Source organism: Hyperolius riggenbachi, chromosome 5 (assembly GCF_040937935.1).
Source record: "Hyperolius riggenbachi isolate aHypRig1 chromosome 5, aHypRig1.pri, whole genome shotgun sequence".
In the NCBI taxonomy this organism is placed as follows: Eukaryota; Metazoa; Chordata; class Amphibia; order Anura; family Hyperoliidae; genus Hyperolius; species Hyperolius riggenbachi.
In genome coordinates, this window is record NC_090650.1 from 251147686 (window position 1) to 251164644 (window position 16959).

Below are 16959 nucleotides of genomic sequence, written 5' to 3' on the forward strand. Positions count from 1 at the left end.
CTGCACGTAATTTGATTCCAAACGAAACACTAGCTCGGGATAAAAAGAACAATTGCCAATCAGGGATTGTTTTTATTGGATAATTACAAAATTTTTGGCAGAACCTGCAATATCTATGTTTTTAGCCGGCACTTCTTAGAAGGAAGTGTTATAAATGATTTGTTCTGTATTTGGTAAAGATGCATCATTTTTGACCTTGAAGACTGGACACATGCCATTCTTTTGTCAAAGATACAATAATTTGCTTCAGTAGCTGTTATGTATGCTTAGTTTTGCTGCAATAGCTATATTTTACAATGGCATGACAGCAGCATTAAAGGGAGATTTGTTCAATGTTTATCATATGCTACTTGACTCTTTTTACAATTTAGGGCTGGGACCCACTAGTACAGCTTCCCACGTGTAGGCGATTGGCAAAGAATTAGAAACAGTGGAGCCCTAAGAGCAGGATTCCACTACAGTTCTTGCAATTTGTATGAAATCGCAAGCGCGCTGCATGTAGCATTTTTGGAGCAATCGCAGTTTAAAGCGGGATTGTCACCATAACAATTTCAACAGCAACTGGTCTGAGTGTATTATGTGATATAGATGCTAATCCTGCATTCAAAACTTTTTCTGCTGTTATGGTTTGGAATTATCAGCACTGGCCCTTTAATAGCCATTGCCATTCAGTTGCATGCTGGGGGTTCTTTTTATCTATAATATATTCCTCCTCTTCTCTTTATTTCCCTGCCTAGCTGAAACATGATCCTCTGCTCACTTATGTTTACAAGCAAGGCTGAGGTGACTCAGCGATTGGAGGAGAAAAGAAAGAAAGGTTAAGGGAAGAAATGACATCAGTATTTAGACTCAAACTATGGGCAAAAGACATGGTTCCCACCAGGAACAGAATTCTCTTCATTTACTATATAAAATTCAGTGAAAACAAAATGTGGACAGTACAATACATGTGTTATGCAAGTAGATCAAATATTTATCTACTTATATATGTGTGTGTTTTTTTTCCCTGGCATAGTATGGCTAATCCTCCTGCTTTAAAGCGGAATATAACCCTGCATTTCAACTTTGCTCTAAAATATTATTTACAGCATATTATATGCAAAAAGCATTTTTTTTTTTACTAGACCAGCATTGGAAGGGTTAAACACAGAGGTTTAAAGGTCCTGGAGAGATGCAGAAGTTCAGATAGATACATTCTATTTAGTTACATGTATCTATTAATAAACAGCTACACACTCTTTGGCTGTCATCCAAGCTCCTTCTCAGTGAGAGAGATGAGTCACATTCAACACTTAGATACATTATGTAAACAAAATGTATCTATTTCAGCTTCGGATGCGTCTGCAGAAATCTAAAGGAACTTTAAAGCCCTGTGTAACCCTTCCAATGCTGGTCTAGTAAAAAAAAAATGCTGGTTGCATATAATATACTGTAAATAATGTTTTAGAGCAAAGTTGAAATGCAGGGTTATATTCCGCTTTAAGGAATGCAGGAAAAAAAAAAATCACATTACTTCAAATTGCATCTAAAAACTCCTTGAAAAGGTTTAACAAAACACAAGCACCTAGCATTGGAAATTTCAATTGCTAGTGGGTCCCAGCCCTAAATGTTACTGAAAATGATTCCTGCATAGCTATCTACTTACCTAGCAAGGTAATAAACTGGAGACACTAAGCTTTCTTTCAACTTGTTGAACTTCCCTTTAAAGTGTACCAGAGATGATCGAAAGTAAAAGTTTTATACATACGTAGGGCTTCCCTCCAGCCCCATTCGCACGGATTACTCCCACGACACCGTCCTCCGCCTTCTCTGTTGCCGGTACCGGGTCCCGTAACTTCTGCCAGTCGCGGCCTGTCTGCGCAAGAGAAGTGCGCTCTCTAGTGGCTGCCGGAAAGATAAGGCGAGAGCGTACTTTTCTTGCATCAAACTGGTATGTATAAAACTTTAGATCAGGGGTTCCAAACCTTTTTCGGCCCGGGGACCACTTTATGACCAAATTTTTCTCCGGGTAGGGGACCTACCCAGTATGGGTAGGTAGTGCCTCAGTATAGCTAGTATCGTGCCCAGTATAGCTAATATAGTGCCCAGCATAGCTAGTATAGTGCCCAGTATAGCTAGTATAGTGCCCAGTATGGCTAGCATAGGTAGGTAGTGCCCCAGTATAGCTAGTATAGTGCCCAGTATGGGTAGGTAGTGCTCCAGTATAGCTAGTATAGTGCCCAGTATGGGTAGGTAGTGCCCCAGTATAGTGCCCAGTATAGGTAGTATAGTGCCCCAGTATAGCCGCCCCCCCCTGCTGTTACCTTATCCAGCGGCCGCTTCCTCTATATTTCCTTCTCCTGCCCGTGTAACTGATTCACAGGAAGCAGCAGGGCAGCGGCTTCCTGTAGCAGCGATGTGTATCGCAGTTACTATGGGAACCGCTCTCTCCTGCTTTCTGCCTCATCACAGCAGCCGTGGGGCGCGCTGCTGTGAATCAGTTACACGGGCAGGAAAAGGGAATATAAGGAAGCGCCCGCTGGCTAAGGTAACAACAGCAGCGGCGGCCAAGGGGGGAGCTGGCGGGGGGGGTGAAGAGGACAGACCCGCGGCCCAACTGCAAACGTCCCACGGACCAGCAGTGGGCCACAGACTGGTGGTTGGGGACTCCTGCTTTAGATCATCTCTGGTTTCCTTTAAAGCTCCGTACACATATGAAACTCAGCTGAGGAGGTACAAACAAACACTCTCCTCTGCCAAGAATCTGGCGTGCATGTGTACATCAGCCCCCAATGCCTTGGCCAGTGATCCAACGGGCGGATCGAGTCAGTCGATAGCTGGACAAGAGCACTGTTCGCCTTACCTAGCCCATCACGTGACGTCATTTGAGAACAATTCTGTTGGCACACCGCCAACCAAACAAAGTAGACGAGGGGTGTCTGCACAGTGTCAGCCCCACACTGTTGCCTGAGGGATTGAGTGACAGTTTCTTTGCAGGCCAAATTCCCCATACATGTGTTCGAGCCTTTAACCACTTGAGGACCCACCCTTTACCCCCCCTTAAGGACCAGCGCTGTTTTAGCTGATCTGTGCTGGGTGGGCTCTGCAGCCCCCAGCACAGATCAGGGTGCAGGCAGAGCGACCAGATCGCCCCCCTTTTTTCCCCACTAGGGGGATGATGTGCTGGGGGGGTCTGATCGCTCCTGCCTGCCGGGTGTTGCGGGGGGGGAGGGGCACCTCAAAGCCCCCCTCCGCGGTGAGATTCCCCTCCTCCCTCTCCTACCTGGCCCCCCCTGGTGAACCGGGCTGCACAGGACGCTATCCGTCCTGTGCAGCCAGTGACAGGCTGTCCCCTGTCACATGGCGGCGATCCCCGGCCGCTGATTGGCCGGGGATCGCCGATCTGCCTTACGGCGCTGCTGCGCAGCAGCGCCGTACAATGTAAACAAAGCGGATTATTTCCGCTTGTGTTTAAATTTAGCCTGCGAGCCGCCATCGGCGGCCCGCAGGCTATTCACGGAGCCCCCCGCCGTGAATTGACAGGAAGCAGCCTGCAGCTGGCGACGCAATACTGCGTCACTGGTCCTGCAGCTGCCACTTTGCCGACGCACGGTATAAGCGTGCGGTCGGCAAGTGGTTAAGCCCTGTCTCCACGTGGTGCTGAGTGGTTCCGGGTCAGTTTTCGTGTGAGTGGGTCCTGGACACAGTGCTCATTCGTAAATAAATGGCCAGCACAGTGGCGTAGTGGTTAGCTCTCTCGCTTTGCAGGTCCCTGGTTCGAATCCCTGCCAGGGCACTATCTGCACAGAGTTCGTATGTTCTCCCCGTGTCTGAGTGGGTTTTCTCCGGGCACTCTGGTTTCCTCCCACATTCAAAAAAACAACATACAAATAAGTTAATTGGCTTTTTCCCTAAAATTGGCCCTAGAGTACGATACATAAAGTACTGGATACATACATAGACATATGACTTTGGTAGGTATTAGATTGTGAGCCCCTCTGAGGGACAGTTAAGTGACAAGACACTATACTCTGTACATTGCTGCGGAAGATGTCAGCACTATATAAACACTAAATAATAAATAAAATTAAAAGCACTTTCCACAGCTGCACAATGTGATTTATAGCACTAATAAGAGCAGTGCCTGGGAAAAGCAATGAGATATCAGTTGTTTTTCTATCTACAGTATGCTGTCTCTCAAGCCCTCCTCTCTGCATCCCTCTACGTAGCAGAACTTTGAGCCTAAAAAACGCCCTCAGGGAATGAGCAAAATAACGGTAGTAGGGTTCTGCTACACTGGGCTCTAGTCACAAAACTTCTCATAAATGACTTATTTATCACCTGATTGATGAAAAATGACCTTTCAGCAAATTTACAAGTAAAATAATCAAAGTAAGTTGTTCCTGATTAACTTCATTTCAATATTACTTTTCTTACCTCGATTTTATTATATTTTTGCTCTTTGGGAGCTTAAAAAAAGTAACATAGATAGGGTGAAAATAGAGGAAAGCAACTATAGATGACCTGTTATCGTATGTATATTTTAACTGTTGTGTTTAGATATTTCACTGGTGGCACTGGTCAGTTACGTTGACTTTCTTTATTTTATGTATATGCTCAACACAGTGTGATGTCTTGTCTATTTCTCTTTGTGTTATAAAGAATTCTCTTATTGAAGATAAAAAAAGTATTTAAAAAAAAAAAAAGAAAGAAGAAGAGGAAAATAGGTGAAAAAGCTTTGTGGATCATGCCCTATGTAGCAGAACTCTGCGCCCGAAAAAAATAATGGGTGCCACCGGAGTTCTACTACTATATAGTAGACGAGTTATTCCAGTGGTAACTACAGTGCCCCTGCGATTTGCAGTACAGGGGGCTCCCACTTACCCATGTAAGGCATACCCATGGGTAATTTTTTTTTTTCAAAACAGCTGATGAATGACTCTTCTTACTGACATCTTACTGAAAATCTGTCGCACACACAATGGCTGAATTGAACAACCAACATGACATATCCCTTTGGCAGATAATTGTTCTTTGTCAGCAGTGTGTACGGATCTTGAAACAACGTATTCACTACAGTCTATGGCACCTCCCCCTGCATCCGTCATTGTTTACTGATCCTGTTGTTGGCATTCTTCTTGCGGTCTATTGCTGCTGCTCACATTCCATCGCTGAACATTTTTGTACACAGATTGTGCAAAAGTAGTTCATCAGTTGTTTCCAGCGATTGAATCTTGCAGTGAGTAGTAAGCTCTGAATCCCACATCTGTGATCAGCCATCTGCATGTCAGCTCTGATCTATTCATAAACAGAAAGGAAGCAGACTACAGGGAACTTTATTCAGGCTGATAAGGATGTTACAGATCACAGTTATGAAATTTAGATCACAAATAAGTAATGCTGGGATGTTTGGAGGTGAGAGAGCGCACACAGGGAGGCGCTGCTTTATATGGTGTAGTGGCTGCAGGCAAATAGCCATGGGGTGGGGTTCGCAGATCATTTCAAGGAAGCAAAATCAGAAACGGTGATAATGAAATTTTGGGGTCAGTCTAGCACATGTATGCTACAATTATGCTTATCCTTTTTAGGATAATGTTACCAGTTGTCAAGATCAAAAATTATTTTCTGAAGTAAACACCTATACAATATGCAAATATCCTTAACTACTCATTCAGGTGCAATCTCGGTTCATTAAAAATGTAAAGCATCACAAAAGCTCCTGAGAATATACAGCAGTTACAGGAAAATGTGCAAATGAATGTGCAGATGAGTCATCTTCACTTGAGAGGTGTGCAGATCATGCTGCAGCTTCTAGTTAAAATACAGCAAATCTCCTCCTTCCACTGGGAATTCTCTGAACTCTTGCAAATACCACTGGATAATCTGCTCTTAAAGCAACCCAGAGTTAAACTTTGCTTGATCTTTGCAGTGTCCTACATTCCTAAATAACATTGCTTTGCTAATGTGTACTGCATCACCTAGCCTTGCACAACAGGGCTTTGGAATGTGTTATGTATGATGGGGCTGACATCTTACTGTAAATTCTTCAAATCTGCTGGAAATCTATGCCTCAGCATGCCTGGATGATTGTAATATTGATTGATTTTCAGGAAAAATTATCGAACAGATGGAAAATTTTGATTGATCAGTGGTGAGGCAGAAGCCTAGAGCCCATAGCATTGCACTACATCGAGCAGTGCAATGCTGCAGTTCAGTTGATGCTCAATAGATGTCCTGCTGAAATCTATTGAGAATCTGTGTGCAGTGTGTGGAAGGAATAGGTCCATCCCTGATCCGATTTTATCAGAGAGAAATCTTTTTGCCACATCTTTTTTGTTGACCATGTATCAATCTACTTTAAGCTTAACAAAATCCAACATCCATGGCAGACAAAATGTGTGTGTGTGTGTGTGTGTGTGTGTGTGTGTGTGTGTGTGTGTGTGTGTGTGTGTGTGTGTGTGTGTGTGTGTGTGTGTGTGTGTGTGTGTGTGTGTGTGTGTGTGTGTGTGTGTGTGTGTGTGTGTATGTGTGTGTATGTGTGTGTATGTGTGTGTATGTGTGTGTATGTGTATATATATATATATATATATATATATATATATATATATATATATATATATATATATATATATATATATATATATATATATATATATATATATATATATATATATATATATATATATATATATATATATGTGTATATATATATATATATATATATATATATATATATATATATATATATGTTATATATATATATATATATATATATATATATATATGTGTGTGTGTGTGTGTATAGTGGAGGAAATAATTATTTGACCCCTCACTGATTTTGCAAGTTTAAATAAAAGATAGCAACTGATTTGCATTTCATTGAGTGAAATAAGTTTTTGAACCCCTACCAACCATTAAGAGTTCTGGCTCCCACAGAGTGGTTAGACACTTCTACTCAATTAGTCACCCTCATTAAGGACACCTGTCTTAACTAGTCACCTGTATAAAAGACACCTGTCCACAGAATCAATCAATCAAGCAGACTCCAAACTCTCCAACATGGGAAAGACCAAAGAGCTGTCCAAGGATGTCAGAGACAAAATTGTAGACCTGCACAAGGCTGGGATGGGCTACAAAACCATTAGCAAGAAGCTGGGAGAGAAGGTGACAACTGTTGGTGCGATTGTTCGAAAATGGAAGGAGCACAAAATGACCATCAATCGACCTCGCTCTGGGGCTCCACGCAAGATCTCACCTCGTGTCAATGGTTCTGAGAAAGGTGAAAAGCATCCTAGAACTACACGGGAGGAGTTAGTGAATGACCTCAAAATTAGCAGGGACCACAGTCACCAAGAAAACCATTGGAAACACATTACACCGCAATGGATTAAAATCCTGCAGGGCTCGCAAGGTCCCCCTGCTCAAGAAGGCACATATGCAGGCCCGTCTGAAGTTTGCCAATGAACACCTGAATGATTCTGTGAGTGACTGGGAGAAGGTGCTGTGGTCTGATGAGACCAAAATAGAGCTCTTTGGCATTAACTCAACTCGCTGTGTTTGGAGGAAGCAAAAAATGCTGCCTATGACCCCCAAAACACCGTCCCCACCGTCAAACATGGGGGTGGAAACATTTTGCTTTGGGGGTGTTTTTCTGCTAACGGCACAGGACAACTTAATCGCATTAACGGGAAAATGGACGGAGCCATGTATCGTGAAATACTGAACGACAACCTCCTTCCCTCTGCCAGGAAACTGAAAATGGGTCGTGGATGGGTGTTCCAGCACGACAATGACCCAAAACATACAGCAAAGGCAACAAAGGAGTGGCTCAAGAAGAAGCACATTAAGGTCATGGAGTGGCCTAGTTAGTCTCCGGACCTTAATCCAATAGAAAACCTATGGAGGGAGCTCAAGCTCAGAGATGCACAAAGACAGCCTCGAAACCTTAGGGATTTAGAGATGATCTGCAAAGAGGAGTGGACCAACATTCCTCCTAAAATGCGTGCAAACTTGGTCATCAATTACAAGAAACGTTTGACCTCTGTGCTTGCAAACAAGGGTTTTTCCACTAAGTATTAAGTCTTTTATTGTTAGAGGGTTCAAAAACTTATTTCACTCAATGAAATGCAAATCAGTTGCTATCTTTTATTTAAGGTTATTTTTTCGATTTTCCTTTTGATGTGCTATCTGCCACTGTTAAAATAAGCCTACCATTCAAATGATACTGTTCTGAGACTTTTCATTTCTTTGTCATTGGACAAACTTACAAAGTCAGTGAGGGGTCAAATAATTATTTCCTCCACTGTATCTGTGTGTATATATATGTGTGTATGTATATATATATACACACACACACACACACACACACACACACACACACACACACACACACACACACACACACACACACACATATATATATATATATATATATATATATATATATATATATATAGTATATAGTATATATAGTATATATGTGTGTGTGTGTGTGTGTGTATATATATATATATATATATATATATATATATATATATATGTGTGTGTATATATATGTGTGTATATATATATATATATATACACACACACACACACACACACACACACACACACACACACGCACGCGTACGTGCGTGTGTGTGTGTGTGTGTATATATATATATATACATATACACATATGCATATATACATATACACATATACATACATGAATACATACACAGACACTAAGCTTATCCAAATAAATTCAATTTATTACAAATGTAAGGTTACCAGGCTAGCAAGGTGGAATACAGATCCACTCAAAGTACAGTACATAATACTGTAAGTCACCGGGCACTTTACCCAGGAAAGCAGGTACCATCGGTTCGCCACCCACCACGCTTCTTACACGTTACGCAATTTACGGTAATTGCTTCCTTGGAGATTAGAAAGAGAAGCTACTTTATGCTTCTCTTAGATAAAACTGTTTACAATCGGTGGTGACAGCATGATGTGTCAGTAGTAAAGAGAAGCTTGTTGACAGTTTATACAAGTCTCAAAAAAAAGCTTAGGATATGCAAACTACCTCGCCTGAGCGCATTGGGAAACAGAAGTGTCTCACTTCATTTTGAAGAGATTTTCGGAGATGTGATTGCATTCATGCAATTCATTACAATGAATGGAAATAGCAATTTGTCTGCAATCATATGCTGCGATTCCATGGTGCAATGCAAAGCATGGATGGGGACGTCATACAGTGCAGTCTGATGTCCCCACGTATCAAACGTGGCGAAAATTGCACTGTCCGTAAGAAGCATAAATGTTTGCATATATTTATCTTTTTGAGAAGAATTCACGTACAGTTCCAGATTGCAAATCTTCCCTGACAGGTACATTTTAGTACTGGATTCCAGGCTTAAAGTGTACCTGTGGGGGAAAAATGTGACCCGTTTAGATACTTACCTCAGTAGAGGGAAGCTTCTGGATAATCCAGAGGCTCCCCCCTCCCCCTGGACTCCACCAATGCAGCGCCAGGGGCCCCCCAAACAACAAGGGCTTGTTGAGAGGTCCGCACGGTCTGTGAACAAGCGGAGCAGAACTGCATAGGATGCCTCTGAAAAAGCAGAGCCCGAGCGGCTCCATGCTATTGCGCAGGCACAAAACTTTCTGTACCTTCTGCCTCCCTCTCCCCCCTGCCAACACCTAGAGCACTCCCCTCCTGGCACCCACAGCCACACCTGCTACTGATATTTTGTGTATACCCTTGCCCGTATTATGTACCCCATGTTTGTTTCTTACTGCGTATAGTACCATGTTGTCACTTTATAAATCAATAATAATATTAACCCAATCAAGCAACAAGTCTATTGATAATAAATCTAATTATCGTAGTTACACAAGTTGTTGAACCACGTTGCTGCCAAATTCAAAATGAGTATATATTATTCAGAAAACAATGATGTTTCTCAATCTTAATGTTTTAAGGTTCTCTCTGTACCATTGTTAAATTAAAGATCATGCATAAATGATTTACAAATCACATTTCTGTTTTTATTTACATTTTACAAAGTGTCTGAATTTTACTGGAAATGTTGCTGCAGTGTGTCAGATTATTTAGAAGATTTGTAATCTAAAAAAAAAAAGTTGGATGATGGATCCAAAAATATGGATGTAGAAGGATGATAGATGATGAACCAGGCAGGATTTGCTTTCAAGAAACTGTCCAGACAAAAGATCTCCTCCTGTCAGAGCACTTACAGACCACAGTAATGCTTTTAATGGGCTGTTTCTACAACCACTTGAGATTATCAATATATTTTGAGAGCGGAAATGTTTAGGCTTAAATAGCATCTATATCCTGGAGAACAACAGAGCATGATTTATAAGAGGAAATCATTTGGTATCTTTAATAAATGATACGGTCAAAGTAGCTAAATACGGAAGGAGAAAATTACAGTGAAAGTTGACCCTCAAAGAATATTTACCGTAAGCAGTATGGTGCACACAGAAATCAAAGCTTATATTCTGTGAGTTCATTAAGCAATGCTGTGTTTTAATATCTGTATCTGTACTTAATAAAAATGGTAATTTGACAACATCATGTAATGCTGATGACTGAAGAAACACACGACAACCAATAACCAGAGTTCCTTTCATAGCAGGAACACAAGTGAAAAAGTGGTTTGTGTGTTTGCAGGAGTTATTTCTCTTGGCTTTACTGTATATACACAGTATATATATATACACATGCCAAGGGATGAGCAGCACAAACCAAATTTTATGCAATACTATGCAAAGCATGCACGCAGCACTGGAGAACCCCAATCTCCATAAGAAATATATAAATACAGAGGGTGCTGCAGCACACAACAGGAAAACAGTGACAGGGGCTCTATGTATTTCTTATGGAGATTGGGGTTCTCCAGTGCTGCGTGCATGCTTTGCATAGTATTGCATAAAATTTGGTTTGTGCTGCTCATCCCTTGGCTTATATTATTTTCCCCTGTGAGCGTGCATAACCATGCCCACCTCTAGCACAGTTAAGCATATAAATGAGCGGTGCTCATAGTTCAGTTAGTAGCTAGTAGAAGGTGAGGTGTTTTTAATTTCATTTCTCCCATTTAGCTGACCCCTGGGCTTTTGGCATGGTTCCCAGTATAACGCTGACAAAAACTAGCATTTTTGCCTGGTTAGAGTAGGACTCACCAGATCGGGGACACTTTGGCGCAGTTGGTGAGCTTAAACGCGTTAAAGCGTAACCAAGAGCCCCTGTCACTGTTTTCCTGTTGTGTGCTGCAGCACCCTCTGTATATATATCAAATTTTAAAAAGTCAAGCTAAAGCGATGCATAAATGCTATCTCACGATACAGAGGGAACACGTGTTGTCCACATTCATCTACTGTAAAGTGAACCTCCAGACTAAAAATCAACTCAGCAGCACTGAAAAGGCTTGGTGTTTCTTTAACAGTTTCACAGCATCAGAACTTTGTTTCTCTTATACAAGTCTCATTTTTAGCTGCACAGAAGAAAACTGCCCGGGCATTTTTCCCCTGATGCTGTGCAAAGCATGATGGGATTTCTGATGTGGTTGTTCTCGTTCTGCTGCAATTTTTTTTTTTACATTTTGAATTTGACATTTGAAGCATAGGGTGCGCAGCTGGGAGGGGTGATCAGGACACAGGACAGTTGGAACTGTGTCTCCTGCTCCCTGTCACCTCCTTTCAACCAAAAAGATGGATCACAAACATTTGCTTGTTTTTTTAAAACAGGGTGGGTAAGAGATTATATTACCTATCTATTCTAATTAGCATAACTAATGTAACTTAATGACAGTATGTTTGTTTAGGCTGAAGTTCCCCTTTAAGTTTTAGAGGATATAATCAAAGAAGGTGCTTGATTTATAAATGATAGCATAAATCAGTGGTTCTAGTCATCTCCATTCTAATCCTTGGGAAGAAGTGCTTAACAGACTAATTACTAACAGCCCCGGGGCACCCATGAGACGGGGTGAGGCAGGTTCCGAAGGCGGCAGAAGTGTGTGTGTGTGTGTGTGTGTGTGTGTTTGGGGGGGGGGGGCACTGGCTGTGGGTGGGAGGGGCACAGAGCTGGAGAGGGTAGTAGCCAGGAAGGGAGGCAGCGGGCAGCCTGCCGGAGGGTCAGACCCCCCTCCCCACCGCTGTGCCCACTGCCCCCCTTCCTGGCTGCTACCCCCTCCAGGCTACCGTTACTGGGGGCAATTATACTACCTATGGGGGGGGGGCAGAATCCTCACAAGTTTGGCTCAGGCGGCAAAAAGTCTACAACCGTCCCCTATTACTAAACTTTAGTAAGCATGAGAGAAATGTACGTATTCATAATCTTCCAGCTACTAAGTACAATATTACCATTACATGGCTCTTGCCTAATCTTCAATAAAGGTTTCTCTTTTTTAAAAGTTGAACACGGCATCTTAGATACAGGATAGGAGAATAGCTTATTTAAAACAGGCAGATACTTTTTAAGTACAGTAATAGGTTGAAAGTACTCAGAAAAATATAATTACATACTTAGCAATAAAAAGAAGTTTTTTTAATAAAAAAAAAAACAAAGGTAAGTTTAGGTCTACCGTATATACTCGCATATAAGCCGACCCGCATATAAGCCGACCCCCAACTTTTCCCCGAAAAACCAGGGAAAAATGATTGACCCCCATATAAGCCGGGGGTAGGAAATGCTGGATTGGTGCAGCCCCTCAGCGTGTCCCAGTATAGGTAGTATAGTGCCCAGTATAGCTAGTAAAGTGCCCAGTATAGCCAGAATCGTGCCCAGTATAGCGCCCAGTATGGGTAGGTAGTGCCTCAGTATAGCTAGTATAGTGCCCAGTATAGCTAGTATAGTGCCCAGTTTAGCTAGTATAGTGCCCAGTTTAGCTAGTATAGTGCCCAGTTTAGCTAGTATAGTGCCCCGTTTAGCTAGTATAGTGCCCCGTTTAGCTAGTATAGTGCCCCGTTTAGCTAGTATAGTGCCCCAGTATGGCTAGTAAACTGCCCAGTTTAGCCAGTATAGTGCCCAGTATAGCACCCAGTATGGGTAGGTAGTGCCTCAGTATAGCTAGTATAGTGCCCAGTTTAGCTAGTATAGTGCCCAGTTTAGCTAGTATAGTGCCCCAGCATGGCTAGTATAGTGCCCCAGTATGGCTAGTATAGTGCCCCAGTATGGCTAGTAAAGTGCCCAGTTTAGCCAGTATAGTGCCCAGTTTAGCTAGTATAGTGCCCAAGTATGGCTAGTAAAGTGCCCAGTTTAGCCAGTATAGTGCCCAGTTTAGCCAGTATAGTGCCCAGTTTAGCCAGTTTAGTGCCCAGCATAGGTAGGTAGTGCTCCCCCCGTGGCCGCCGCTGCTATTACCTGCTTAGGCAGCGGCCGCTTCCTAATCCGCGTTCCCCTCTGAAGTTTCAGCGTGTATCACAGCAGTGCGCCTGGCGCTGCTGCTGTGACGATGCAGAGTGCAGGAAAGGGCGCGGCTCCCTATAGAAGCGATCTGTATCGCCGTTACCAGGGGAACTGCTCTTTCCTGCCCCCTGCATTGTCACAGCAGCAGCGCCGGGCGTGCTGCTGTGATACACGCTGAAACTTCAGAGGGGAACGCGGATTAAGAAGCGGCCGCTGCCTAAGCAGGTAATAGCAGCGGCGGCCGCGGGGGGAGCGGGGCGCGGACCACCCACCACTAGACCACCAGGGAACACTCGCATACAAGCCGACCCCCCAACTTTTGACCCCCTTTTTGGGGGTCAAAAATTCGGCTTGTATGCGAGTATATACGGTACTTTAAGGAGATGCTCATGGAATAGCAGTCAATCTTCAATGTGCTAACATCAAGCATCCAATTATCTACAGAGAAATTCCTGCTTTTTCTCTCTCTTTAGTTTGTGTCATCTGCTTGTTTGAAGTAAGCATGGTATAAATTCACAACTCTTCCACATGGTTCTCCTTTAGTATGCTGCCTTCTCTGCACCCAAGTGTCACCTTTAAAGTGAAGATGCTGCATTTAATTGGTCCACTTTCAAGCAGTAGAAGTTATTTGCATACAATTTGCATCAAAGAATATTGCCAAAAATCGTGTGCAAATTTGTGCAATCACAAGTAATGATTCTACCAGACATTTAAAAATGTAAGCCCCTGCAGCATAATATCGCACACCGCATGCACTTCCCATGGACAGCCAACAGGTGCTGGCAGCTCAAGGTGAGTAATGTGCATATCAAAATGCGCACTATATGAAACATCGTCCATGGAAAATGACCACAAGTGTGGTCACATCCTTAAAAATAATTTAAAACTTAAAGAGTACAAGGCTCGTTATAAGTGACCATGAAAAAATGCATATAATAGTCACAGATAGCTTTTACGGGATGAGCCGTCTCCTGGTCTTTATCACCCGAAACTGGGTCCCATGTGACCTGATACATACAAAAACATAGCCATTTGTCTACACTTGCTCTTCTACCGGTACTGTGATTTCCATATAGCTACCGTATATACTCGCATATAAGCCGACCCGCATATAAGCCGACCCCCCAACTTTTCCCTGAAAAAACAGGGAAAAATGATTGACCCCCATATAAGCCGGGGGTAGGAAATGCTGGATTGGTGCAGCCCCCCAGTGTGTCCCAATATAGCTAGTATAGTGCCCAGTATAGGTAGGTAGTGTCCAGTATAGCTAGTATAGTGCCCAGTATAGCTAGTAAAGTGCCCAGTATAGCTAGTAAAGTGCCCAGTATAGCCAGTATAGTGCCCAGTATAGGTAGGTAGTGCCTCAGTTTAGCTAGTATAGTGCCCAGTTTAGCTAGTATAGTGCCCCAGTATGGCTAGTAAAGTGCCCAGTTTAGTTAGTATAGTGCCCAGTTTAGCCAGTATAGTGCCCAGTTTAGCTAGTATAGTGCCCAGTTTAGCTAGTATAGTGCCCAGTTTAGCTAGTATAGTGCCCAGTTTAGCCAGTATAGTGCCCAGTTTAGCCAGTATAGTGCCCAGTTTAGCTAGTATAGTGCCCCAGTTTAGCTAGTATAGTGCCCAGTTTAGCCAGTATAGTGCCCAGTTTAGCCAGTATAGTGCCCAGTTTAGCCAGTATAGTGCCCAGTTTAGCCAGTATAGTGCCCAGTTTAGCCAGTATAGTGCCCAGTTTAGCCAGTATAGTGCCCAGTTTAGCTAGTATAGTGCCCAGTTTAGCCAGTATAGTGCCCAGTTTAGCTAGTATAGTGCCCAGCATAGGTGGGTAGTGCTCCCCCCCCCCGCTCCCCCCACGGCCGCCGCTGCTATTTTACCTTCTTAGACAGCGGCCGCTTCCTAATCCGCGTTCCTCTTCTTTCTCAGAGTGTCAGTGTTTCACAGCAGCGCGCCGGGCGCTGCTGCTGTGACGATGCAGGGGGCAGGAAATAGCGCGGCTCCCTATAACGGCGATCTGTATCGCCGTTACCAAGGGAACCGCTCTTTCCTGCCCCCTGCATCGTCACAGCAGCAGCGCCCGGCGCGCTGCTGTGATACACTGACACTCTGAGAAAGAAGAGGAACGCGGATTAGGAAGCGGCCGCTGTCTAAGAAGGTAAAATAGCAGCGGCGGCCGCGGGGGGAGCGGGGAGGGGGGGGGGGGAGCGGGGCGCGGACCACCCGACCACCCACCACCCACCACTAGACCACCAGGGAAGACTCGCATACAAGCCGACCCCCCAACTTTTGACCCCCTTTTTGGGGGTCAAAAATTCGGCTTGTATGCGAGTATATACGGTACATATATGTCTTTATAGAGTTGCAATTTCACTTGAGACAAGTGTATGTTGCATAATGAGATAAACAAGTATTTACAGTACCAATCCTACTAAGAACTGGTCTGTTTTCCCTCTTTTTTCCCCCCTCTCAATGTAATGGTTAATAGCCCAGGGCTACAAAGCATTTCTCCCTGAAAACGTATAAAATGTCTTATGCCTGCCTTATGATCATATGATCAACGGGTCAAATCAATAATTTCCAACAGGTCCAATCAGGTTTCCGATCGATTATGTACAAAAGTGATTGGAAACATTATCGGAAACCTGACCTGTCGGAAATCGTTGATTCAACCAGTCGATCACCGGAAAATTGGATGGTGGGTACCAGGCATTACATCTTGCCTATACCTATGACAAACATAAGCAGCAGGGAAGAGATAAAGGGCCCGATCCAAGTCACTTTTTCTCCTTAATGTTTTCCTAGGTGATATTTTCACATCTTATCAATAAAATGCCTTTTAGGTCACCAGCAATCAAGAAAATACTCAGGATAATTTTGACAGTACTTTTTCAAATGTTGAGTGCTGAAAAAATATTTTAAACAGAAGATTAAAAAGTATCTCCTAAGAAAAAAAACTTACAAGAAAAAGTAAATTGGATTGCGCCCAAAATGTTCTATAGGTCAACATTACTGAATAATTCAGTGAACCGCTGAATAAACAAAAAGCAGCCAATAAGACTGTCATTTTCAAACCTAGATTTTTAACCCTTTCATTAAAAATGTGTGTGGGATTCTAGAAAGACCCAATTTCTGATAAGTTCATTTTCACTCAGGCTCCTTTACATTTTTGTCCCACGGATACAATAAGCAAGCAGAAGTCATTAAACAGAATGAGAAAAAGGGGACTTTCCAAACAAACTAGATTACTTTTTTTAGTACTTTCTATCTAGTTTCAAAATGACATGATTAAGAAAATGGCTGATTTGTCAGAAAACAAAAGACTAATCAAAAATGAATATGCTGCAATGTGCACAGTGCTTAGGGGAATTCCAGTAATACATGTACAGTAACTGACAATTAGATATGCAGTTAAAGTGACACTGAAGCGAAAAAAAGTATATCAATATGAATTGTATATGTAGTACGGATAAGGAATAGAACATTAGTAGCAAAGAAAATAGTCATTTTTATTTTCAGTTATATAGCTTTTTTTAATAACATTGCATCATTGTGTTATATTTGCAATTTGTTCTACTTTA

At 42.7% G+C, this 16959-nt stretch overlaps 1 protein-coding gene across 1 annotated transcript in view; it reads right to left on the minus strand.

Moving 5' to 3' along the window:
• Positions 1 to 16959, minus strand: part of BCL2 (BCL2 apoptosis regulator) — a 222840-nt gene that overhangs the window by 45436 nt on the left and 160445 nt on the right. The window lies entirely within an intron of this gene.